This window comes from Parus major, chromosome 1, assembly GCF_001522545.3.
Source record: "Parus major isolate Abel chromosome 1, Parus_major1.1, whole genome shotgun sequence".
In the NCBI taxonomy this organism is placed as follows: domain Eukaryota; kingdom Metazoa; phylum Chordata; class Aves; order Passeriformes; family Paridae; genus Parus; species Parus major.
Window position 1 is genome coordinate 27,175,017 of NC_031768.1, and position 26,870 is coordinate 27,201,886.

The following is a 26,870-nucleotide window of genomic DNA, read 5'->3' on the forward strand; positions in this document are numbered from 1 at the left end:
CATCATTTCAACTCAATAGTTCAGATCTTATTGAAGAAAACAGAAAAAACAATTACAAGGGTTTTATAAAGAGTTTTCTCCTCAGCTCATCCTGGATTACAAAACATTATGTAATCCTAATTAGTTAATAAACATTACTGTGAATTACCTTTCTCTTCAGCTGACACAAGCAATGCATTATTACTGATACACAATTCCAAAGAATTGTCACTTGCTGTCAACTTCTTCCTTTTAAGGAGAAACAGTCTCCCCAGAATAATGAATTCAAAATTCCAGTGGCCTAGAAACCTTGAGGGTTTTGCAGCTTGACCTTGAGGTTTGGGTTCTGTAATGACATTGCAGAAGTTCCTGCTGATTCTATGTAACTTTATAAAAGACACACATCAGTATTCACAGGTGCAAAATCTCTGAGCTAGAATCTCTCTCAGATAGAATTTGCAGGTTTTTTTACATGTTATACTAGACTTAACAACACTACCTTGATTAATATTGTGTTGCAGATCATAGTTAGTATTGATGTAAAACATTGAAATTAGGTTTACCTGGATGTAAATGAGAACAGAGTATAAGCTTTATCATAGAAATTTCACTCCTCCCTTTCATGAATTTTCCATGAATCAAAGAATTGACTCCTTTAATCAACGGGGTAAAATCTTGCACCTGTGACATTAAGATGTATATGCTTAATTCTGGCAATCCAGCACATGCAAAAATCACTGTCTGAAAGGCAGGCTGTGTCTTTTCACTGTAAAATGATTAGAGTTTTGTGAGAAAGGGGATAGTTATGTCTTCAGAAATCAGTTTTATTTAAGCTAGTGTGGTGTCACTCATGAAGCAGAGGTTGCATGCATGCATGATTTATGTGCTTCCATATATCAGATCATTCATTGTAAAACTGATATTGATTCTCCTGTATTAGTAATACTGACACTGGGATAATTCTGACATCATTATAAAGCATGCACTAATAGCTCCATCCTTAGTGAAACCCTTCTGCTCAATCAATCATGGAAAGAGTTAGAAGAAGAAGAGACGGGGGAAAAAACGTTATTAGGACTTGCTAGAACCAGTCAGTGCCCAGTCCACATTGACTGCCAAAGGATACCCAGGACAATACCACATGCTGCATTAGGTAAGTCTATTATTTTCAGACAGTAAGCAAGACACCAGTGTGTGAAACTTGAACTTGATACTGATGGAGAGCAGAATCCATGCAAGAAATAAAACAAACTGTTGTATCACCCTCATCCTCCAGTATATTAAATGAACATTTTAGTCCAGAGGTGTATTTCAAGCAAAATGCTGCACATCTCAGAGGAAATGAGAGGTGTTTCTTTAAGAACCTGCTTCTACTGGAGGTCAATGGCTTTAGTATTACTCATTAAAAATTAAGAATAGTTATTGACAATCAAACTGCAGAAATTGGTTTATGTCAAAGAAGAATGGCAAATAGATACATGTATCAGGGAAAGAAGCCTGGAGGAAACATTCTTTGCACAATAAAATTAGATTCACAGGTCACAGATGATTTGTTAGTTCTTTCCAAGTTGTAGAGCTGTAATTTATGGAAGAGTTCTTCCAGATCCTTTACTTGCGCTACAAAAAGGAATCATTTTACTAAAGTGTAAGTTGCATGTACTCACTAGTGACAGCCCACAGATCTGACTGAATTAATATAACCCCCTAAGAACAGAGCCTTCCTATCATTCTGAAGGTAAGAGGTGTTTTTGTGTTTTTTCAGCTCTGTTTCCATTCTTCTTTGTGAAGCTTCTTTTTAGCAAGCCCAGATGGAGGAATAGCTAAAGGGCTGCGTAGTTTGTTTTTAATGCAGAAAGATCTCAGATGTCAGCTATTCAGGTTGCCCTCATGAAGTAAACACACTGCCACTGCCTACTTGTAATTTCTAGAAACAAGCTTTTCAAAACCTGCAGCTTCAGCTAGTACAGCTCACAAGGAGGGGAAGCTCTGCCCACAGCAGATACCTGCAGCTCTTGCCCAAGCCATGCTCTGTCCTGCTGGAGGAGCACAGACATGCCAGCTGTGGGAGTGTAGTGAGGGGCCTCAGACCCTGGAGGTCCTGCAGTCAGGGTGTTTGTGAGGGGAGACAGGGTACTGACAGGAACCCCCAGTAGTACTGGCAAAACACCTCTGACCCTGGGAGAAGTTCTCTGGCATTTTGAGCATGGCAGCTTGTCAATCTCCTGACTAACCTCTCCAGAGGATGAATAGAGAGATGAAGTGTGTATTTTGTGAGGGTGAACTTCCACAGCAAATAAGCAACTGGTGGGATGTTGCAATGTATGGGCTATAGGCCACCAATAGTCCCTGCTTTTTATACCAAGACAAACAAGGTCTTGAAAGTCATGGCTGCCTCTATGTCACTAGTGACTCCACATGCCTTTGTGGCCATCTGCTTTGGGGCTCCTTTAGGAGCTAGAGGTGGCAGACAGTGTTGGTCTGCAGTTTAAACACAAGCCTGTATTTACCACCTGCTGCCTAACCCACTCTGAGCAGGAGGGAGGAAGGAGCAACAAAGGACAGAAATTTCCAGCCTCTCATCTTCTTCTGCTACTGAGACAAGTCTAAGCCTTGGAAGAAGCTTCTCTCTGTACACTTCATATTTTATGATTTCCTAATAAAATTACTGGGCCCTAAAATTATTTGTCTTCGATTAGAAGTAATTAAATATTAAGTACATGTTTTGGAGAGTAACAACCAGGGAGCTGTGCTTGAAAACATCCCCTGCAAAATGTTAGCAGGCTGAACAAGGCTTTCATGGAACATTGCAGAAGACTAACATGTTTTAGATAGAACTAGCAATAAGGCAACTCTCAGTTGTGACTAATATTTTTTTAAATATGCTTCTGTCATTTATTTTCTCTTCCCATTTCCATCCTTGTTGCAAGGTCCCCTTATGCCCCCGAATGCTGATACCAGCTAACAGTCCTTAAAGTCATTGTCACACTGGGGCTCTGCCAAGCTGGCTCCCTGGTGCTCCCTGTGAAGCTCATGGGGACAAAGTCAGATTCATACATCCTGCTTATTTTTTTTTAATTTTTCACTCTTATTTTTCATCTGCTTTATGGATGACCCTGTGGTTGTTGGAGTTGTACCAAGATCTGGACAAAGCCACTGCCTTCTGGGGTTTGAGGCTGCTGGGAAATTGAAGGAAATGTATGATTTTAATGTATGATAAGCCCCGCAGTTGTTACATTTGCTATTGTGTTGTGCACGTGTGTAGGTGAGTGTATGGGTGATCATGTGGGAGAAAAAGAGATGGATTGACGGTAGGAAATATTCCAGAACTCTTCCTTCTTTTACTTAGGAAGAGGATATATTTTATCTCATTTTTATCAAAGGTGACATCAGAAGTAATGACAGGATAAATAATTTTAAGGCTTCAAAGAACAAGGATTCTAAAAAATAGGATTCTGAAGAATTGTAAAGAAAGGATCTGACTTGGAGATTAAGCTTTTAAAATCCTTCAGATCCCTTTGCCAAATGCAATAATATTCCATTATAAAGCCTTCTATGAATTTACATGTAGTATTGCATTTTTCCTTTAATAATATATTCAGGTACAAAAAGGCAGTGATATGTATTTACTAAACTGTTACCTTTCCAGCTAGTGAATCGCTTAGCCTGGATGCTTTCTTTCATAAATACAGTCATTAAATGCATGAAATTATTGATCTAAACTGCTTTCCTGGGAGACTGTTCCTTATAAAGAGCAAAGTCAGGTCTCTTTTTGACTGCAAACTAGGCTAGATTTCATAATAAAACTTTCATCATAAAAAAGAAAAAATGAAACTCTGATCAACAATAACCTCTCTATGATACATCAATGACTAAATCTCTGAGAGAACTGGCTTTAATTTTTCTTACAGTGAAAGAGAGTAGGAAGGATGCAATTTTTTGCAAGGGACTCCTTTTTGAAGAGATCATGCTGAAAAGGCTGCTGAAGGGATCTCTTGCTGCTACAATTTGTAGAAAGGAGCTCTCATAATTATAGTCAGAGTTTATTGTGCCTCTCCCTGTCTCCCCCCTCTTCCCACTCCCCCCACCCCCCTCCCCGTGTGTGTGTATGCAGGGAGCTAGAGAAAGCTGGCAGCACTACCTGAATAGCTACTGAAAGAGTGAGACTTCTCAGCTCCTGCTTCATTACTGGCTAGCAGCTATTCCAGCGTGTGCGAGCTCCTAACTGCTTCCTCCCATCGCAAAGCCCTTGGTAAGTCCCCTTAGCTGGCAGAGCTGCGGATTAACTCAGCAAAAGGCAGGAGGGGGGTGGCAGGGAGCTCTGGGGACACTCAGAACCCGTGTGCAGCTTAAGATCTGGTAGATTTCAAGGATTTTCTGTAATAAATGTGTAAAATCTTCTGTGGATTGCTGGGATGCGAAGGCAATCATGAGGAATGTTTTGCGTGCTCAAGAGCAATGCTAAGTACATTCAGGAATGCCTGAAACAGAACAGAATTTTTCTACAGAAGATAAGATTAGTAAATGCTTCTCAGAACTGCAAGAAAAGTGGTTGTGTGTTGCTTTGTTTTGTTTACCCCTATCATTCTTCTCTTGTTGTCTTTTCCTCCCCATCACGTCTTGATTTTGTTGAATATGTTAATACGCTCAGAAAGAGGAAACTGTATCTTCCTGCAGACTGATGGCATTTGAAATGTAGAACTTTTATCAGAAGAGAGATGAGAGCTGAAGCTAAAAAGGAGATAGATAACATGTACTTTTTATTTGCATTTATATTCTTGTGCATGTCTCTGTGTTGATTGTACAGACTTGCTATGCTCACAAAAAGTTCAAAAAGCTGGGAGATGCACATTTACTGCTCAAGATGCTGATGTTTGCACTTGTATCACATGTTTTATTAGTCATCCACATGAAAAGTGGCACTCTTCAGGTAGGTCCTTTCAGAACATGCAGCAAAAAGCATTCCCAGACACTCTTCTTCTTTGCCTTGATCCTATGAGTCAAGTTCATTGAACTCCACAGAAAATTATAGAGGTCACTGGAGAGGTCAGGTCACAACTCTCCTTGCCCTGGCTGAGCAGTAGCATTTGAAACAAGAGGCTGAAGTAATGCTGGTATCTGAGGGTCCCAGTACCTTGGACCTGGCTGTGTTTTGATTTGAAATTAGGATGAGTTAAGCAGGGACAGGCCGAGGTTTCCGTCTGGCAGTACAGAGCATTACCAGAATGACTGCTCTGAACTGAGCCCACAGCTACTCCCCTGATGGAGAAATCCAATCTAGGAGAGATGACAGCCTGACTAGCTGGGCATGGGGCCACTGGCTCATTTGTTACTGTCTGTCCAGTCCATACCTCTGTTGGCTACAGCTGTCTGTCGGATCATACACAGGTGACACAGCTGTATTAATAACTGCGGGGGTTAGCTGCTCCTTGTATTTAGAAAACATTTACCCGTGATGTGAAACTGCTGCTCAGTGTCCCTAGACATCATTTCCTTTGCTACTGAGCAAACATGATAGCTCAAAGGATTAGATTTTAGGTCTGCAGTGGTGTCTTTCCAGTTTGTATGAGTAAATTTACATCTCTTCTACAGGTCAAAAGAGTGATATTGACATATTTTTTGCTTTTCAAAAGACTTCAGTGCTTATTAAGGGACAACTTTCAAGCAAATATTAAAACAGAGATTAGCCAAGCACAGAATAGATATTGTTTCCTGAAACTCAGTCATTTTATGTTGTGGTGACAGGGGAATCATGGTAAGGGGTGTGAAGGACTAGGGGATTGATAAGTGAGTTTATGTAACATGTAGCAGTGGAAATTGCAAGTAGCAGTATGCCTCATGTTCCAGGTTGTCAACATTAGTTCATCAATAAATTACAATGTTGTCAAAATTGCTTCATTATCTGGGATGCTTAGTACAGTAAGCATAATATTGGAATGCAATATAGAGAATAATAATTTCCAGGGGAGAAAAAATGTGACAAGCAAAGAAGATGTTTGGGGGGCTGTTGTTGGGGCTCTTATGTATTTTCATCCATTAACTACATAAGTCTTTGCTGGAATCCTCTTGAGTACAACTGAGTATTTTCTTTTCTAAGTTTGTTTTGCTTTCAACATCAGCTTGGATGTATGAAAAAGGAGAAACAAGTCAATGAGAAGAATACCAGTCTGAAGAGGAGCAGGAACATGTAGCTCTCCAGCTCAGTACCACATCCTTGTATCAAATTCAGCCATGACCACACTCATTTTAGTAAGTGAACTCTGCTGTCATCTGTTTGCTATCAGCATGGCAGGATGTTATCAAAACATCTTAATATCAGGTCAGGATGGTAGAGAAATGCCAGGGATATTTCACCAGAGGCCAGATGCCATGACCTTTCTGCCTATTGGAAGTTTGCTCTGTGAGGATGATGCAACTCAGCACAAGAAAAAAAACAACAAAACAACTAGGAAAGCATCTTTGCTGATAGGCAAAATCTGTGTTTATCATGGGCAGTGTATGCTCTGCAGAGCCTGACCCATGTCACAAGAAATCTGCCTCCCCTCCCTTCTCACAGAATTGTGGGAAGGCAGGGACTATTTATAGAAGGGACTATTTCCTGTAGAAGGGGCTACCTGTCTCACACCCTTCCTGTGGCTGTGCACCCACACATCCACACAGGAGCAGATACCCTGGTGAGTGGTGGCCAGGAGATGTGCCTGTGCTTGGGCTGATCTGACTGTGTCAGCCTGCAGTCAGTGCGTGTCACCAGGCGGTGGCTGACTCCGTCCTCCCCAGCAGCCCTAAGGGAGTTGTTTCTAGAGGATGACCAGGCATGGTCCTAAGATCTTGCTGACAAAAAAATCTTCTGACCCTGCCGGTACGAGCCAGGGAGATCTAAACATACCTTCAAGCCAACCTGAGTTTTCATCAGAAATTCTCTCTGTTACTTCTCTGACTGGAAATGAGCTCTCCTCCGTGCCCCCCCATTCAAGATTACAAATTCATGAAGCAGAAAATGCCAGACACTCAAGCACTGGCAGAGTTCTTTTAAATTATATTTCTGGTTTATCATCCTTTTATATGTCAAAATTTTTTATTTCCCCTATCTATTTTTATATATAGCAAAATGTATCAATCCAGGCATTTCAATAGCCATCACTAAAGCATAAAGATCTATATATCCTTGTCGACTGAACAAACAGGGATTTTCAAAGAGTATTCTCTGTGCCAGCACTGCCTTTTGTTTGCATTAGTTGACTACAGTTCTGCTTATAAGAATTGCAAAACCAAACCAAGAAAGCAGAGACTGGTGTAATCCATGGTTTATCATCCTAAAAGCCCTCACTCTTGTACTCAGACATCTTCCTTCTTTCCCTTTTTCCTGGGAAATTTCTGTGGTTATGACTTAGACCAAAGCTCTTTGAAACAGGCATCCCATCTCCACTCATTGCACACCTTTATGTCTATCAGGCTACGTGGAAACATGAAATATTAAGCACAGCTGGAGTACTCAGAATGTGTAAAAGCCTAATGCAATCTCCTCATCATAACTGCTCCTTTTTGCATAACTCCTTGCACCTTGGCAGGGTCAAAAGGAGAGAAAACTATTCAAAAATACTTGTATTTGCCTTTTAGATTCTGGCCCCAGAGAAACAATCGAAAATCCAAACAACTGCTGCCTTCTTCTGGTACAGGGAAGTGGGAAGGGTGAAAGGACCTTGAAAAGCCATAATCTTGAAGTTATGAGGGGAATTATGAAGGGACAACAAGGAGATTTTTCAGTGTGGCAATCTCGTGATTAGAATGAAATACAAATTGCTTTTGTCATTGCTAGGAAAAGAGTGCAAGTGGCATTTAGTAATATATGAATTCCCCAGTAATTGGTGCCCTGTAATATAAATTAGATTAGAGGCAGTTTACCAAGTCCCAGTACAGCAAGTTTTCCTCTTACTATTCTCTCAAAGGAAGATAATCTATAATGTATATTTTAGAAGACAACTGTAGCAAAGGGAAGCTACCATCCTAAAGGAAAAAAAAAAAAATAAAAATAACTTCAATAGGACATTGCAGTCAAAATTCCTTGCTAGTTTGAAGAATGTATCCAGAAATAATACTGAGTTTGAGTGTTTCCTTTACTGCATTTCTGTGTTAACTCTGCTAAATAATTAAAGAAAGGAAGAAAAGCAGAACAGATAACTAGGTAATAACAAGCATAATCACATCCCATTCCTTTAAACCTGGAGCTGGGTTCTTTGACTTGCAATTGGTGGATTTTTTCACTGAGAATCTGAGGCAGGATACGTTCCTAGCACTACAACAGATGCTATTAAAGCAGCTTCTTTTCATTATGAAAACAAAGCTGAAGCACTATAACATATGTTGTGTTGATTCATGTCTCAGAAAACATAATTCCATGGAGATATATTTTATAAATGCAATAAGAAAGCAGCTGATTCATTGGAAAAATGCATTTGACTGCAGCATTAGCCACTTGCATTTTGTACTTGAAAAACACTCAAATGCACTGTGTTTTAATAAATTGCCAAAACACCTAAGAATTTTTATTCAAATGCAACACTATTCCTTTCTTTTCACAAATGTCTTAAATGATGCTACTGGAAAATAGAAAACATTGGTAAACCATTCCTTTTTTGGGAATCTGACCCTGATGTTCAGTTGCTAGTGTTCAGACCTTCAGACTGGATGCCTCCTCCTCTGCAAAAGAGAGATAATACTTCTACCTCCCCTTCCACCTATGCACCCTTCATCTGCCTTCTGTGCTTATGCAGCATACTGAGGACAGAGGCTGTGCCTTATATATGCACAATCCGTACACAGGCAGCACCTACACATCCCTGCCTGCAGCCTTTAAGTGCTCCTGTGAAAGAGTTTTCCCCACATACCACTGACTGATATTGTCAGTGTTGGCCTCAGACAGCTGGATGGTGCCAGTGGTACTGGGGAGGATTTCCCCCAGAGTACCAAGCTCTGAGGCACCTGCAGGCTCCAGATGCTTTCCAGGACTGGTGCAGCGGTCTCAGAAAACTTCTGTTCCCCTATCTACTGTTGATCCTCTCAATGAATACTACAATCTCTTCATACAAGTGTTTGAAGAAAAGACTCAGCATACCATTTCTGGAACCAGTGTCTGGGAATGTATGTGGCAATTATATCAAGAATACTGAGAAATACCAATTTCTTTGGCAGTTCTATCAGCTGCACACAACTGACTGCAGTGTTTGTTTCTGACAGCTGACTCGATAAGGTGAATCTGTGGTGAGCTGACAAGTGCCCTAACAAGATATATTCTGGCAGAATTTTCTTTCTGTCCAGAAACCCACTCACATCACTGACAGCTGGCACCTTCAGCATACAACAAACAAAACAATAGTCCACAATACTGCTGTGTTTGCATCCCAAACCAAAGTTGATGCATTTGACTGGAACTGGCTGTGTGAAACAGGAGTAGATTTTGGTGTACTGGTTACTCTTATCTTCCTATTTAGTACATTTCATATTAAAATATATTTTGTTTCAACAAAATTTAGAGGGTGTACTGTGTCCCCTCTAAAGAGCCAGAAACTGTCTCTCAGCTGAAGTAAAAACGTTCAGTGAACTGATCTATGATTAATTTCATCCACCCCGGGGGAATTAAACCTGGTTATAGGGACACAACAGGGTAAACAAGGGCTGTTTCAGGGTACAGGAAGCCTGTACAGAGCAGCTGTTCTACATCCTTGCTTCTCTCATTCTCCACTGGGAACACTGAGGGGAGAATACAAGTTACAATAGCTCAATACAGGACAGGGAGAAGAGTAAAAATATTAGTCTGAAAAAAAACAACAGAGAAACTTTACTGAAAATTATTTTTTTTTATGCTGAGAAAAACAGAATAAAACTGATCACCTCTCTAGCTCAACTAGAAGCTTGATTTATGATGACAATCTTGAAATGAAAACTCAAATAGTTGGATGCAAAAAGGTCTCCTTTAGTTAGTTCTAACGGAATTGTTGTAAAATGCCTCGAGATAAATCCAGATCCCTCCATCTCATAACTCTTATTGTTTTTTAAATACATTCAATCAAAGGATAAAGTGACTCAAGCCAAGGGTCAGCACAGAACAAAAATTCCCAAGAGGTTTTTTCCAAGCTGCTGTCTTCTTGCTAGAGATTCAAACAGCTCCCTAGAGCTTACTATTAGAGCAAGCACCCTGACTCTGGCACATTACAAAACACTCACACCTTTTCCCTACATACAGGAAATCTAGCAGTCCCATTTGTTGAAATTGCTGCTTCAGTCCTCTTTTGGGGGCATGTCTGGTGTCAAGTTGCTTCCTGTTGCAGAGTCCAAATGTCCCTGTTGAGTGCTTCTGAGATCAGATCCCAGGAGGCAGCAGTTCTTGCCTCCAAGGTTGATGAAGCTTCAGGGAAATAATTATAACTCGTCAGTCTCCTTTCCCTATGCTTTGAGACAGCAAATTTCCTTTTCTCTTGAGTGACACAGTATAATTGGCAACTTTTACAGCATTAAACAAAGCTATTTGATGGTGAAAATGCTTGGCAACAGAAGAGAGCTTATTTATTGATTGAACGTCCCAGAGACGTTACCTGATGTTGCTAAAGCTTTTAGGATCAGTATTTTTGTGTTAGCAAATTAAGAACATAGCTTTAGAAATTGTAAGTAGATGCAATGTTATATTTAAAAATGACCATTTTATTTCTTTATGAGAATGGTGTACAAAGCAGGCAAACATTTATTTGTTATGCTCATTGGGAAGCACCACTGAAATATGTTTTCCAAGGCACTGTAGATGCAATACAGATAAAATATACTGACTTACTTTCACCAAAGAACCCCTTTGAATTTCCCAAGCATATTTTTCTGGCTCAATATCCCTCTGCCAGGTGTGTTTGAGGAAAAAATTAAGGACCATCATATTTCCAGATAATGTATCTTAAGAGCTGATCTCGTAATGCAAAGGTCAGATGAAATCAAAATACTGTTTACAGCAGTGTTCTTTCTTTTTAGCTCTCAAGTTATTAAAGGCATTTAGACTGAATTAATTAAAAAAAAAAAAAAAGAAGGAAACTGTTCTTGACTAGCTTAAGGAGTAACATGTGGCATGTAATTTGGATTGCTGAGTGATTTAGACAAGTAAGCTGCATTACTCATCCATCTCATTTAAGATATGTAGATTTTGTAATCTTCCATCTGGATTTTCAGACAAACTTTGAGTTGTTTCTTGGTGGTTTGAAGAAGGCTGGAGAAGATGGCTCATCTTAGAATGAACAAAGGGTGAAAGCTGTCCAACTGGAAAAAAGAGCATATGACAGAAAGCAAAGCTGGTTCCAGCAATACATTTTCAGTGTATTTTAAATATATTTTAAAATATTTTCAGTGTCAGAATGATTGTTTTACTTTGTTTTCCACAGTAAAATCCCTCTGCATTTAGTGCAGGATCCATTTAGGACCAGAGTGGCACATTGGTATCCAGCACTCATAAGCATTGTCCACTCCTGTTGTTCTAGATACAATATCATCATATGAACACATCCTAGATCATGGAAAAGCAAACAAAAAAAAGCTTCTACTCTTGGGGTGGGGAGAAGGAGGGAAGAGGGGAAGTGTTTTTAAGGGAATTTAAGAAGAAAAACAATACTACCTTTAACTGCAGTGCCAGCACCATTCATTTAAATATGGAATACAGATAATGCCCTGTTGCTTGCAAAACTAATGCTACTAGTAATTCAAATCCCTGTGTTTCCATTCATTCAGTAGTGAAATGGAGGCTATTTACAAGCACTCACTATCCATTAGGCAATGGAGGCCAATATGTCTAACCAACCAATCAACTAAGAAAACATTAGATCTTATCTCAGTAGAGGTGAGAAAAAACTTTCTATGATAATGCTAACAGTGTTTGAACAATTATGAAATGAAATAATGAAAGAAATGAAATGAAATGAAATGAAATGAAATGAAATGAAATGAAATGAAATGAAATGAAATGAAATGAAATGAGGGACTGAAAAAAACCCAACCCAAATCAAACAAAATCAGAGAACCCTAACGTTCTTCAAAAAGATATTTACAAACTCCAGGAGCAAATACATCTAAGGTATTTGAGCCATGCTTGCGTGAAATTTATTAGAGGGAAAGGACCAAAGTCTGATTTGTTAATTTTGGCTTTGGAAAACAGCTGCAAAAAATCCTTAGCTAAAACAATCTTGGGGAATATATGTTCCACAGAGATAAAAAGAAGTGCCACAAAGACCATTTCTCTCCACCTGCCTCAAAAGAAGAGTAAATAGGAATAACAGTAAATAGGAGTGGCAGCTTCTTGAAGCTCACTTTTTCCCTTGACAAATTTCTCTGGCAGCAGATGCCCAGAAAGGTTCATTGAAGCATCCTGATAGACCTCATAGGAAGGCTAGGAATACCTGCTACTTGAAGATGGAACTTGGTGTGGGATAATCTAGACAGATTATCATGACAGGTGCCTAGAAGGAAATCTAGGCACCTGTCATGATCATTAAAAGCTCCATGGTAGGTACAGTTCAATAAAGCTCCACAATTGCTTTATAACTCAAAGGATCAAGGGGACAAGCTTGAGCACTAAAATGAAATAAACCAAAATAAAAATAATGAGGTACTTTTGGTTCTAGTTGCTTGCTTGGCAGACTGGTTCGCAGTGAGCTGAGATGAGCTTTGTGTAGTTGAACCACCAGCCTGATGTCTTGCCAAGTCCTGGGTACTGTCTTAAACACATCAAGCACCTGTAGGCTGCTGAAGCCAGAGAGTCTGGGTGAAGTGAAGTGAAGGCTGGGTGTGTGGGACTGCACACTCATGCCAAGAGCCAGGGGCAGTGCCTCACTGAGGCTCCAGTCACTTCACAGGAGAAGAGGACTGGCCCAGACAGCAAGGATGCTAACACATGCTGCTAGGCCAGAAGACCTCAGTTCTGTGAGACATCTATCTAAGCCATGGGGATGCTGAAGGAAACATCAAACTACACCTCTTTTCCTTGATTTTAGTTTTTCCATTTTTCTTATTGCCTTAAGGAGGATCTGAAGTACCATGTGTTCCCCAGGGGTGGTGTTGGGGTCCCACTCCATATTCAGGCACCCTTTTGAGGCAGCAGAATCTGGGAGTTCCATGAAGCCAAGAACACCCTGTAGGGCAAAGCAAGTGGCAATTGGTCTCTGTCTCCCACCTTCCCCAGTGGGGTTGGGCAGTGTGGGTAAAACAAGGCACTGCTTTTCACAGGCTGGGGTTTGCATTAAGCGTGAGGTGAGAGCTGTGACATTAGCTTACATGACAGATATTCCTCCAGAGACTCAGAAACCAAGATGTTTGGTACCAGTGAGAGTACCAGGCCTGCTGAAGCACACAGAAGTTTGCCCTGGAGAGGGTGTGAAATGAAGGTGATGGAGGTGATTTTGCTTGCCATGCCTGCCCTGAGCCATCAGATTGCAATACAAGTCAAAACATGCATTTCTTAGGGCCAGGCAACTAGGGATAACTCTGAACTAAAGGAGATTGAGTTTTTGTAGAAAGCATGCAAACTGTATATATGAAAAAGTGGTATGGTGGAGTTAGCACTACTGTTGTTTAACAAAGAGCTTGCAAACAGAAACCACTTTTCTTTGTGCTTGGTGTCATTTTGGTGTACAGTGCCTGGAGTCCAGGCTGCAGCAAGGCAGGGCCAGAAGAAAGAAGAGAGACTTTACTCACAGCACAGTTTCTCAACCCAAGCGGTTCATAAATCGGTGGCTCTCTACATGCAATAAACACTAACATACCAGAACAAATTCAAAGCTCTTATTCCACAGATCCAGAGCAACCAAACAAAAATAATGAGTTACCAGTGTGAACATAGGGTAATTTGTGTTTGACTTGGTCCCAAAATCATGCTGTGAGATTCTTAACCTGACAGCATCAGCTGTGATTTTTTATTGAGAAGATTTATGAAAGTGAGGATCTGGCAATTAACAGAAGCAAGATTGTTGACTATGCTGCATTGTTTAGACATTGTAGAAAATTATATACACACCATGTGAAAAAAAATAAATATGCTGGTAGTGGCTAGAGGGCACTCAGAAGATGTTACCATTAAGGTGGTTTCCATGAAATTTTCAGTTTTGGGGCTGATGTTTTCATTCCTAGGGAGATACAAGCTTTAAATAAACACAGAAGAATGAGATGCAGAAAGCAGAAGTGTGAAGCAGCTCCATGCATAAGAGTTTAGGCATTTCACTTGCACTTTAATTTATTACAGTTGCCTTGTGTTTTTGTAGAGTACGCCCCCCCTTTTATATAGGAAGTAGTGTGTTTGAAAACACCAAGTTGCATGATGCCTTGCATATTTACAAAAGTAAGTCTTTTTTAACATATTTAGATAGGATAGTTTGACTAGTATTCAATTTTTGGTGCAAAACCTTGCAGGCAAGGTTTTCAAAAACAGAAATCCCAACACAGCCTTCTGAGGCACATCTATATTGGGTCTATATAAGTAAAAGTACTAAATTCTAAATATGGCTTTCTAGGTTTAGCCATAAGGTGCAATAGTGAGTTGCTGAAAGTAACGTAGCCACATTAGGAGGGTATGTTCACCTCATGGAGACTTTCTGGACAGCACCATGCTGCTGCCAGGATCCATGCTGGCCTAGATAACATCACAGAGCCCTGTGTTATGCCATGCAAATGCATCCCAAAAGAACTCTGGTTGAAAATGTGACAATCCAAGTTAGCAGATCATGTTCGGCTTTACCATTTGTGTTTCAGGACAGTCACATTTCTTATTGCCCTGAATTTGGCTGGGACAGAGTTGCTTTAATCTGTAGTGGCTGGTACAGTGCTGTGTTTTGTATTCAATATGAGGATAATGCTGATAACACACTGATGTTTTCACAGTTGTTAAGTAGTGCTTACCCTTAATCAAGGATTTTTCAGCGTCTCATGTTCTGTCAATGAGGAGCTGCACAAAAAGCCAGGAGAGAGCATAGCTTGTACTGCTGACCCAAACTGGCCAAAGGAGTATTTCATATCATAGAACATCCTGTCCAGTACCTGAACTGGGGGAATTACCCAGAAGGAGCCAATATCTGCTTGGGGATGGGGTGGATATTAGTCAGTGGATGGTGAGCAATTGTACTGTGCATCGCTTTTGTCCCTTGGGCCCTGTTATTCTTTCTCTCTTTCCTCATAATTACAATTATAATATTATTAACATGTTTATAATTATAATTATATTTTGTTTCAATTATTAAGTTATTTTTATCTCATCCCATGAGGTTTACCTTTCTGTTCCAGTTCTCCTCCCCTCTGGGGGCAGGTAGGAGTTTGTGTGAGAGAGCAGTAATGTGCTGCTTTGTTGCCGGCTGGGATTAAACCACGACACTTACTCTAGCTACAGTGGAAATTTAGGACACACAAGTGTTTTGTTCTTCAAGGCTTGGCTCATAAGGCTACTTTTGACAAGCTGTGACACTGTTAATGCCCATGGAAGTGCTTAAGATATGAGTAACAGCTAGTAGGAATAGTATGGATAATAGTTAACTGCAGAAGCAGCACCCTCTTTATTTAGTCCCTTGTCTAGGCTATTTTTGAACAACTGCTGTTTATTATCATTATTGGGTTAATAAACTAACTTTCTTTGTTCTCTTTCCAAAAAAAACCAGAGTAAATCAGGTCTGACATTTGAAGCAATGTATTTACAGCAGCACTGAGCATGTCTCTGGAGCGTGGCTGTAACAAAAACCAGAGAACAGCAAAAGCTCTGGTTATGTTTGTCACTCAGGGGAACAGGAGAGCAGGATGGCTTCCTCATCATTCTATTTTTCCTGCTTTTTTTTTTTTTTTGTAGAACCATTTTGAAATGGTATATTAAAACAGGTTGCTCTTCTTTCAGATTTAGGCCTAAGGAATTTCACATGGAGGTATTAATAACTGAATATTGCATCCACATTGCATGTGTTTTGTCCCTGTCTCCCCAGGAAGGGACGAAGCACCAGTTGTCACTGCTTCATTAATTGTTCAATTTCTCCCAGTGGTAGAGGGACAAAATTCTAAATTCCAGCTGGCAGAGTTTGCAGGGGTGTATAATTTATGAGCCGTGAGAAACTGGAAAGATAACTACTATCAGTATGAGCATAAGAAAAACATCCAGCTTGCAATCTCTGCCACACAGCATAGCTGCCCATGCTTAGTTATCACACTGCACATATTTTTTACTTTCCCAAAACCTAATTCTCGAGGTTTTGTTGCTTTGATTGTTATTTGCTTTTTAAGGACTACATTATTTTTATTTATTTTTTTTTTAGGCTGGAAGGCTTCTCAAGGGAAAGAGGGACAGTCTGGAGAAAACAAGATTGAAAAGGTATAAAAGAAAAATTATATCTTTCCAAAACCATATCAACACTATTGAATATTGTGGAGGGTGGAGGATATGTAAAAGCAGAGGTAGGATTCTCACTTGACAGCTCCTTACCAGAAATGGAAAAGATCTGAAGAAAGGCAGGCAGGCAGCCTTTCACAAACAAGAGGAAAGGAAAGCAGAAATGTAGGGATTGTGGGTACACAGAAATATTGTCATTAGTTTTTAACTTTTCTAACCAAGCTATCTGCATTACTAGCAATATCACCAGAACACAAGCCAGGTATCTACAGATTGGCATTGATCTACATATGTTTAGTGATATCTGAACCATTGTGCAAGAGCAGATTGGATAATATAGAATATTACAGAAATATAAATACATAGCAAATAGAAATACATAAATACTTCAGGATTTAAAATAATTTCTAATCCATATGTATCCTCCTTCCTTCTGCCAGTCAGTTCTGCTTCCTCCCCTCCAGCAGACTTTCACCCTAGTGTCACACCACCCTGAAAAGATTTCACTTCACTTTTAGCCACATCTCTTGCCCTAAGTTAATTCTAGTTCTCTAACTTCACTTACTATCTCCTTCAGAAAATCAGGAATTCCAGCCCGCTCCTAAAGGAAACCAGCCTTGGGTTCTGTACAGCTTGGCCAGATATGAACACAGATAACATTAGTTTCTTAGTTATGTTATATGCTTCCAATAGCTTTCTTAAATAAGAAGCATCTGGCTTAAACAGCACAAAGCACTGGTGCCAGCATTGCTAGGAGGGCTTTGGCAGAAACTGTGGTCTCTGTTCTAGGAGGCGTCGTGGGCTGCAGACAAGAATTCATGTTGTCATGTAAAGAGCTCTAGCTTGGCACACAGACTGTTTGTGCAATTCTCTGTTACATACTTTCATTTATGCAGAACCTTTTCCTGGGGTTGAAGAACTGAGCAAAAGATGAAGCAGACTTCAACTCAGCATCTCTAGTGTGTGTAGATAACTGAGGGGTGAAACCTTCACCTGTGCAGCTGCATGTCCTCTGAGCTAACTTCACCCAAGATGATCCCCTTCCCAAATAAATGTGGGCTGGCTGGGAGAAAATGCTGCTGAGGGGCCCACAGGGCCAGAGTTTAGGGTAGACCTCACTCACCATCTTCAGAGCTGAAGCACTCTCACAGACAATGAAGATTTAATTCCATCTCCACCACCTCTTGTGGAATAATATGAAAATTCATTTAGCCTGACTTAATACATTTTTTATGTGTTTCTGAATTTCATCCTTAAGTGAGAATAATGTTCATGAGTCTTTCCTGTTAAAACTATATACATATCTCTAACACATAAAATATGCACTCAGAAGGGAGTCTGATGCTAGATTTGTTAGACTATCAGTCCTGCTGGAACTGTTTCTAATTGGTGTGACAGGCTTAGGTTTCTAGATTGTAGTCCATGCATTATTCCTCTGTACTGTGCTGGAGCAGCAGGCAGGGTGGTAGCACACAGAATTTTTTATCAGGACGAATATAATCAAGTCTTGAAGTGAAAAGTGAAAGAAAGGAAAATAAATATCCAATAGAGCAATATGGACTGAGATTGTTATTTACGGAAAAGATATGAGAGTTTACATATGAGAAAGCATGAAAGAAAAAATTATCTTTTCCCAAGGCAAGTAATAGTTTTAGCTGATCTGCTGTCAGAAAATGTTTCCTAAACTAGTTATATTTAAAGCACCTCTGAAATGGTAAACTTCAAGCAATCAAGGAAATTTATTAGTTAATTTACCTTGATTAGCATGGTACTTTTTGAAAAGTGCTAATAAATTTTAACTTCTAGTAAACTTGCAACACCATGTAAATTGTTAGTACAGTCTTAAACTGCTGATCAGTTCTGAACATCTAAATCAGTGTGCATTTTTATACTATTCTCCTTCAGTCATTGCCTGGAATGTCTTTCTTAACCTTGAACTGTGATAGAAGAATTTCTGTGTAAAATAGGGAAAAAGATGCCACACTTCAGGATTGCAGTTGTTAGTTAAAATACGAATTTATAAGAGATACGAAGAGAAAAAATGCTTTTAGTAAGTAAGGTGCTCATAAGATGACTTTTTTTTCCCATCCAAAGGCATTCTTACATGTTAGGATAAAATGTTCTTTAAGCATACAGTGCAAACTGCTGGGTATGTTACAGTAATAGGTTTACTGAAAAGTTGTAGCCAAAAAAAATTCTTACTTTGCAATCCTCATGTTTTGTAAGCATAGAAATATCCAAAGAACACCATGAAATAATTGATAGTACAACCACACATGAGTTTTCTATGCACCTCTTTCATTTTCCATGTTGTCACAAATAAGCTGATCATAGATCTTTAGGAGTATAACTCTGCCTGAAAATGATGAATTTGCAAATGTTAGAGGATAGACACTTTTTAGCAACGAAATCTAGTCATCAGCCATCTGGAGCTTCTTCCACTTAGACATATATTAGAAGAATAGAGACCTGCTGTCTTCTGTAAAGAAAAGTCCCACTCCTAAATTCATTGATACATTCTGTTGTACTGTACCTACACATACTTTTTTCCTCTGTTTCTTAAAAAAAACCTATAAAACAAACTAGCAGAAGGCAGACCATCACAGATACTGATTTGGCAAAAAAAATAAAATCCTTTATACTGGAAAGAAAAAGTCGCAAGATAGACCAAGTTCTGTGATAAAAATGCCAAACAGCCTGGTGCAACGTGCAACAAGCAGCAGAGCAGTGCTGGCTTCCCTCAAAAGACACTGGTGCATGACAATATCTTCTGATTTATGAAGCAGCAAATTAAGTAGGGACACAAGTGGTTGGACAGTGGTTCCCAATCTTCCCCAAATGGCACCCAGTAAGGAATAAACTGTGTTAAAACTGATTGTAGTTATATAGTTGCCTACACTGGTATATACATTTTCCTGTTCTTCCTAGACAGCCCATGGAAAAATTCAGAATATCCTTTCTAGGCTATATCACTTGTTTTCAGGAGCAACCCTCATTTGACTGCATGTAAAGCCCATAAATTCACCTCACATAGGAGCTTTTACTTATGTGATGTGCAGACTTCTCCCCTCAACGGTCCAGTTTTGCTTGAGCACCATTTGGATCCTTGCTTGGATCTGTTTTGGCTTGTGGCCCTGCATGTCAATGCTGCACATCTGGGGCCTGAGTACTGGGGAACTTTTCCCAGATATTCCCGTTGCTCCCAGCTGTGGTGTCCCAGTAAAGCATGTTAAATTCCATTTCCTCACACACTGGTTCATATGTGACCTTCCTGACACGAATTAATCTAGGGCCTCTGGCCTGCCTTTCTCTTGGTTCTGCTGTTCCTATATGCACACATGATTTTTCCAGTATTCTTACTCAACAAATAAGTTCCTATTAATTTTTGTTGTGCTGGTCAGGGCTGAGATGTCTGCCACTGTGCCACTTCTATTTACTGGAGACATACACAGCCCAAGAAAATGCAAACTGAAAAGCTTTCTTCTGATGCTGTTTTTGTGCTCTTTTCCTTCCAGTCATGTGTTATTTTTCTTCTGCAGTCTGGATTCCTCAGGTTAAGCTCCATTGTAGCTTGAACAGCAGAAGGCATAAGAATTTGTGGACCCTTCACACTCGTCAAAACACAAAAGAAATTGTGTGTCCTTCATTTGTTAAAAGTAATGAGATTTTCAACTTCCCAGACATTGATAAAGGCTGAGAAAATATAGTTTAGAAAACAATGTGTCTGTGTCCCAGAATAATCATCATTAGGAGAACTCAGTGGTTTGTCAGTAACTGGTATAGTGGATGTGCAAAAAATATTGGTAATCCAAAATATTAGAATGCTGTTAGTAAACATTTGATGGTCAGAAAGTGAAAGTAAACATGCTAATAAGTTTTTCTGCAAAGGATGATACACTCCTGTCAGACAAATGGCAGGGCTCATTGATGTTTCAAGACCCAAAAGAACAATGGTGAAGGCATCCACACAGTCTCAGTGGTGACGCTAATGGCTCAAAATGTTACAGCAGGATGTTCCATTTGGTGAGAAAAATTAGGTGGAATCAGACAGGTCTTCGATGTGATCCCATGCATTTCACTCACCAAGGCCAGTTTCCTTCAGAAAAATCAGAGGTAGTGCACACCGAAATATGACCAAATTCCCAAGATTTTCTTGTCTACCATTCAGTCCAAAGTGCCTCCTCTTCAGGCCATGCTCTCAGTGTCTGCCGCGGCTGTCGTCTCGTGCATCCTTCCAATTTCTCATTGCCTCCTACCATTAACATGCAAAATTGTCACCAGCCAAAATCAGCTCATGCACCACAGGCCTTGCACACCCCTTCATTTTGGATAGTTGTTGAATGCCTACATAGCAAGTGAAGGTCACCTTTCTTCATAGAGAGTGCCTGGGTTTCATGCTTAGCTTAAGCCAAGGACATTAGCTTCTTCGTCTCATTCCATTTCAGTGGGTAGGTGGGATTCATCTTGCTTGTGTCTCAGCTCAGAACACCTTTAGGCTGCAAATCATCTGAGTATTCAGATGTCTAAATTGGGATGAAATGACTTATAGGCTAAAATTTTTACCATGGGAATCTTGAGTATAGTAGACACAAACAGCTGTGGTGTAAGGGTGTGAATTTGGCCAGAATATCTTGTTCAGTGACAATGTGAGGAGACTGCCTCACATGGAGGTAAAACACAGAGGTAGCACAGGGTAATCCAGGCTATAGGGAGGCCATCTGCTCTAAGGAAACACTGAACTTTGAAGATAGACCATCACTGTTATGCCAAGCAATTGTAGGCCTGAAGAGGTGCCCTGAAAGCTGATAAATGTGGGTTCTGTCAGGAAATGGATGTGTGGAGAAATGCATGCCTGGGCCAAGCACTGACTCCTGAAATGTTGTGATCTGCTCTTGGACAGTGATTATGAGACACACTGCATTCACTTCTCTCAACAGCATGATGAGAATCACATTCAATGATGTAAAATTAAATCCAAGTTAATCATCATTAGGCTATTGGTCATGGGAACAAAAATATAAGATATAAGCATTGTGTGTATTTGAAAGACGGAATAGAGGAAAAGAAAATGGAAGTGAGAAATTAAACTGAACTGAGGAAGGTTGAAAAAGGAGAGTTACAGTTTACAGAAGACTGAATGGGAGAAGAGAAGACAGGAATTCAAGGAAATGGACAGTAAAGTAGCAAGAAGGCACAACCAATATAAAAATTGTCATACCTAATCTGTTCCACTGCCTTAGACACACCTGGCATCCTGTTCTTGCTAGAAACTAGGATTAGGTGTGTCAGAGGATGGTGCATGAAATCTGTCTATTGAAAATCTGTGATGTAATCAGCCTATCAAGGAAGACTCTTCTAAAAAGAGATTACTTGAAGTCTTGAAATAGATGAAAACTAAGGTGCAAATAAAAATATAAGGTGGAGATAATTGAGGGAGTGAGGAAAAGAACAAACTGGAATATAAAAGGAGCCCAGAAGATCATAATTTATTTTCTCCTGTTGCTGTCCTCAAGAGATGATCCAGTTCAAAGTCTTCATGATTGGCTCCTGTGCAATATGCAGAAGAGCACATTACCTTTTATGAGAAAATTTTGTATAGTTTTCTGTGGTGCTTTTAAATGTTGAAGAATGTCCAAGTTACTAGGTTTGGTTCTTCTTGTAATTTGAATTTTTAAAACAAAGCTAGGTCTTTTTGAACCTAAATGACTCTATGATTCACTCCTTAATCCTCAAAAGATTTTTTGAAAAATTGCCCCTGTCCTTTCCTTATATCTTCTCTACTTATTAAAGCTAATCTGAAACACATTTGCTTGACTATACTGAAGTTTTTCATTGCCCTTTAAAGCTCTTATTTCAAATCCGTAATTTGCACAATTTATATTACATACTTACACTGGTATCTTCTGTCAGGGCAGGAAACTTTCTTGACTGGTATGCACTCTGTATAGACAGCTATCAAGCAACCTCACCATGAGCAGCACTTGTCCCAGGGCAGCTCCAGAAGGAGTCTTAGCTCAAGCAACCCAAATCTTCCTTAACAGTTTTTCATAGGGAGGGAGCCTGTTCAGGCTACACCTCTCCAGAGAGCAAAGCAGATGCTGCACTTCATGCTTACTTAGCCAGCACTGCTCATGGTACCTGAAATACAATACCTGGGGCTCAGAGAGACCACAGGAACAGCATTATTCAAGTCTTTTTACCTTAGCAATTCAAAACAATGCAAAACACAGCAGCCCCTGAAGAGTAATTTCTTCCAGATGAGTTCCTCTCATGATGGCCCTAGCACCAGGATATAAGAAGTGACAACCAGACCAGGCCTTATGCACCTCTGCATGCCAGATATTTCTTGAGCAGGAGGGGGACTGGGGATGAGAAGCTGCTAACAGCATCCAGCTTGTGCAGAGAGAAGGGAACACATTTGAATGGTTTAGTACAAATACATCAGCTCCTGGTAGGATATTGAAACTGATCAGTGGGCCCTGTGATCAGCATATCAGAGCTGACTGATGTGCCAGTGGTGTCAGCCTGTTGTCAGGAGTAATTTTTTTTAGTTGTTTATGGTTGTCACTTCAGCTGGAGATTAAGTATCAGACCTACTAAATTTGCAGCATTGTTATCTTGCTGTGGACATAAGCTTTGAAACATGCCTTGGACACAAACTCTTACTATACTGGAGGATATAGCTCCTGTATATATCCTATATGGCCCAGATTGCTTCAGTTTCTACACTGTAATTTGCTTATCCTTTAGTACAAACTTCATTTTCAGGGAAGTAACTGGAATACCATCATATCAAGGAATCCTTTTCAAGAAAACATGCATTTTCCTTGCATTCAAAGAAACAAAACTCTTTAAAGACAAAGAGAAAAAGAGTTAGAAAAATTTCCCATGTTACTATAGCAGACTGCCCCTTTACATTGTTGATTTAAATGGCATTCCTCTTTTCATATTGTGTTAGTGTTTCAGTTTCTGCCCCTCCCTGAATTTAGCTTCTGGGATTTTGCCATTTATAATCCAGTGTTCTGCTTCTCTGTTCCTAGTCTCGTGTTGCTTACTTTGCCCAAGCCTGTAAAACCAGATGTCCATCTTGCCATGACAAATTTGATCAGGGTCAGCAGGATAAAAAGTCTGAGAGAGAAATTATAAAGCAAAACAAATGGACAAAGATGTGAACATAGTTTCTCCTCAAGCACAGCCAAGTCAGGTCTAGGCTCAGTCTATGTTTAAGGCATAACTACTATTGTTTGGGCTTTGGGGAGAGAAGTGAAGTAGTACTGGAGGAATTTGAATATGCTGTACAGAAAACACACTTGTCACGCACCTGATAGATCCCCTCATCACATGAATGTCTGAAAGTAATAGATTGCTTTTTCTCTGAAATTCAGATTAGAAATTCTTGGCAAATGAAATAAAGGAATGACTTCTAAAAATAGTCAATTTGTTTTTTCTTTGATAAACAAAGTTATGTGGACCCAAATTAATAGCAATGTGTTTCATATTTTCAGTTCTCGTCAACTGATACCTTTATTCATAGGACACAAAAAATTAAAGTGCAAGAGTAGCATTTTTCAGAGGATGAAAAAAAGGGGATGGTGTTTCTAGAAAACAAGTTTGTTCTTTGTACAAAGAAGTGGAAGAGCTGGGGGACAGAATGAAGGACAGAATGAACCGACTCTTTTCCTCCTAAAGCAAGTTGTGAACATTTGTGTCTGGTTTAAGGCAAACACTAGCCTCTCATGAACTGGAGAAGAAAGGTGCTTTTGTGGAACAGGTGATAAGCCAGAACAAAATCCCCCTGAGGCAGTCCTTGACAGGTTTCCTGTGTGATACTGAACATGTCGCTTTGAGATCATCCCAGCTGCCTTTAGTCTCACAAAGTTAGTCTCCTTTAAACTACTTAAAAGGAGAGATATGGGCTTGTCCACTAAGTAATTAATTCCACTGATCTGAGAAACCTCCTAAAGTCAGGCTGATCTGCCCAGCAGACAATTTGGCAGCTGCAGCCTGGCGTCTGGCCACCCCCTCTGCGCTCTGTCTGCTCCGGCGGGCAGTGGTCCAGCGCTCCATCCTGCCTGGGACAGGGCGAGCTGCTCAGGCTGGCAGCTCCCCAGGACAGGCTCTGTCTCCTGCAGCCTGCTCACACAGTGTGGGGGTGACAGTGCCCTGGATGTGCTGTGAGACTGCTCAGCAATTCTGTAGTAATAAGTGAGTAATAGCAGCAGAGTGTTGATTCAGGCTTAGCAAAACTCAAGTTTTATGGCAGGAGGCATCTCAGTGCAGAGAACTACAGAGTGTGAACAGCCATTTTAACAGTTCATCCTCTGTTGTTTTGTGTCTCAGCTTCTGACATTTACAAATCCAGTGATAATAAAATGAGGAAAACTGGCCCCACCAAGTGAAATTTGCATTGCCCTCTGTCTTTCTTACATTTCATGGTTGGAAGCTCAGTGTAATGAATCTGAAAAGGTAAGGCTTTCCAGATCTGTTATGTTGGTTTCTCTGATAATCCTGATAGCACCCATGGAAGTGCACCAGGAGCACAATGTGACTGAGCACATCCAGAGGGCTTTCGTGGTTTGTCCAATCACACTGAAAAGTCCCACAGGAGTGGTTTAATTAACCAGAAATGTATCTTTTAATTTAATCACTTCTGCTCCCCACACACACTTTACCCCTGCTGCTGAACCTTGTGGGTGTTCAAGCCAGGAAAAATTGGTTTGAGACAAGGGGTGTATTCCCAGGAGTGTGGATAACCCACAGAACTCCATCTGAAGGACAGTGGTCAGTGGAGGCTGCCACTTGTCATCTGTATTCTTGTACTTTGAGCCACACAGACATTTCCAGCTTGTCACAGGAGCAGAGAAATCCCTCCTCACAGTGAACACGGTGGTGGTGGTCTCAGCCAACGTCGCTCAGCAGCTGGGCTGAGAGGGGAGCACTGGCACAGCACTGAGTGGTAAAGGCTCACCTGGCAAGTGGAGTGGACAGAGCGCTCCTGCTTGAGAGAACATCTCCAAGGACACCAAGGTGATGCTCAGAACACAGCCTTAGCCTCTGCCCAGTCTTCCTGTGTGTCCTTAGGTAAAGTTCACTCTATATCCCTACCTGCAAATGAGGATGACATCATTTTCTTTCTTCCTTTCCTGCCTCTGTTCTCTGTCTGCCTCAGTGGCCCATCCTCCTGTCATGGTGCAGTGCAGCATTGGTGGGGTCACTGCTGAAATGGACAGAATTCTGGTTTGGTGCAGCCCTTGTGATTTGACCTGACTGGTTCCATACTTCCAGGGGACAGAATCACCAAAACCCTATTCCCATCTCTGCTACAGGCTGATGGAGCAAGTGCAGCTCTCTTTCTTATCTGACACAGATTACAAGCCAGGTGGCTTTGGCAGCCTCAGCCTAATCCCTCATGGGATCTCCTCTCAGGAAAGTCACAATAGCACACAGTTTGGATCTATCTGTATTAATGGTACTCGACACTTAGAAAACCCAAGGCACCAGAGCAGCAGCAGGTTTTCAGATCAGGCTACTCCAGTGGCATACTGAGGGGAAATTCTCCCTGCTTCTCTATGCCTAATTCTTATTAGTGTTGCCCCTTTTCACAGGCAAAACTGAGGCACACAAACTGGGCTGAGAAGTGTTTGCCACTATCAGAGAGGAAGATTTCTGATCCAAATCATTGTTCTTGAGCTGGCCTTGAAATTTTGAAACCCTTCTCATATAAGTTGACGTTCACCCCATTTATTTCCTGCCTCTATTCTTAAAGAAATTAAATTTTACAGAAATAAGCACATTGAGAATGGATGCACGTTTCATTTACTCTAATTATGCACAGTGAAAAGTTTCCATTTCAACAAACCTCATTGATATTCTGCTGTGAACTTGACTGGGGGAAAAAAAAGCACTAAAGGAGATTTTACCAGTCAATTAACTTTAACTAAAAAAAAAGCCTTTTGTGGATTTAAGAATATTTCATTCTTCACTTTAATTTCCTTCCTCTCTTGCTGCAACTGCTGTAATGATAAAACACCTCCCTAGATCACCCTGAGATTCTGCAGGGGTTGTAGTACCTAATACTCTGATACAGAACCTGGTGTTATTTTATGGATTAATTCCAAATAGCAGGATATCGTGTGTCAATATTACACTGGGCTTTGTGATATATGTGAACAGGCTACCTCTTAGGCCTTTGGGAGAAATACTCATTTCTCTCACATATGTGGTTAAATCTTTCAATATTTCATGACCTCTGTCACTAATGCACTTAGACTCTATATGATCTTTACAAACAGTGTTCAGAAAACTTACATATACCAGGATTTAATAGATCTGAGAGCAAGCTCAAGAATCATAATGAGAAACACTGAATAATTTATTAGAAAGTATGGAAAACCTCAAAGAGAAAATGAGAAAATGTTTTACTCACAAACCATATGAACATGGTCCTCTTAGAGGTAAAAACTTAAATTCTGCTAAGATTTTCTTTATCACTATCAGTAATACATAAATTGAAAAT

General features: G+C 40.2%; 1 long non-coding RNA gene across 1 annotated transcript in view; it reads left to right on the top strand.

The window, feature by feature from the left end:
• Nucleotides 1-3,998: 3,998 nt before the first annotated feature.
• The window catches only part of LOC107201048, a 67,860-nt gene continuing 44,988 nt past the window's right edge, over nt 3,999-26,870 (top strand). The window contains exons 1-2 of the long non-coding RNA XR_001519993.3: nt 3,999-4,228; nt 16,281-16,336. This is a non-coding gene — a long non-coding RNA (uncharacterized LOC107201048). The remainder of the gene's footprint in view (nt 4,229-16,280; nt 16,337-26,870) is intronic.